At 48.2% G+C, this 982-nt stretch overlaps 1 non-coding gene across 1 annotated transcript; it reads left to right on the top strand.

Annotated features, from left to right (window-relative positions):
- Nucleotides 1-401: 401 nt before the first annotated feature.
- Nucleotides 402-617, top strand: LOC117076913. The gene has a single exon (XR_004434533.1). It is a non-coding gene; the product is annotated as a small nucleolar RNA U3 (small nucleolar RNA).
- Nucleotides 618-982: the final 365 nt, after the last annotated feature.

Genomic DNA, 982 nt, shown 5'->3' with positions numbered 1-982 from the left:
CCAGATTTGTGTGACTCCAAAACTATGGCTTTTTAATCATTTGGCTGGGGATAACAAATACATTTCATTTCAAGAGCCACGTGCAATTAACTAAGATGTGACTCAGGGCCACCATTTTGAGGAGTCTGAGGCTCCTCAGGTTCAGCAGACAAGAGTGCATGATTGATTAGCAATGTCTGCCAGGGACACAGGGTGGGGAATGACAGTATTTTGCCATCCCTGCCACTAGGCGATGATGCAATATTAGGTTCCTCATCTTAGACTCTTTGTCCCTCACCACACTGCTTCTGAGGCTAATATTCCTATAGTTCCTGCCTCAGCAATGAGAAGCTCATGACAAAGCTGCCAAACACTGTCAAGTTGGAGGTGAGCAGAGCACGATTCCATTAGTAAGAAATGGAAACACTGCACTTTCAGGGATCATTTATATGATTTGTGGCTACAGAAGTTGCTCAGCGTGAGGAGCCACAGAAACCACAAGGAAGAGGTGCAGCATTCTCTGTGGCGTGTGAAGCCAGCTCTTGGTGTTACTTCACTACAACTGCATTTGCCATTGATGATGGTTCTTCTCTCATCTCAGGGAAAGTGGAAGGGAGAGAGGATGAAGACTGAGTGATTCCTGTTTCAACATTTAAAAAGAAGAAAGAGGCCGGGCGCGGTGGCTCAAGCCTGTAATCCCAGCACTTTGGGAGGCCGAGACGGGCGGATCACGAGGTCAGGAGATCGAGACCATCCTGGCTAACACGGTGAAACCCCGTCTCTACTAAAAAAAATACAAAAAATTAGCCGGGCGAGATGGCGGGTGCCTGTAGTCCCAGCTACTCGGGAGGCTGAGGCGAGAGAATGGCCTAAACCCGGGAGGCGGAGCTTGCAGTGAGCTGAGATCCGGCCACTGCACTCCAGCCTGGGCGACAGAGCGAGACTCCGTCTCAAAAAAAAAAAAAAAAAAAAAGAAAGAAAGAAACTGAATGCACATTTGGTC

The sequence above is a fragment of the Trachypithecus francoisi genome, unplaced genomic scaffold (assembly GCF_009764315.1).
Source record: "Trachypithecus francoisi isolate TF-2019V2 unplaced genomic scaffold, Tfra_2.0 Lachesis_group5, whole genome shotgun sequence".
NCBI classification, from domain to species: Eukaryota; Metazoa; Chordata; class Mammalia; order Primates; family Cercopithecidae; genus Trachypithecus; species Trachypithecus francoisi.
Note: the sequence above shows the minus strand (reverse complement) of the source record. Positions and strands in the feature narration are given on the sequence as shown.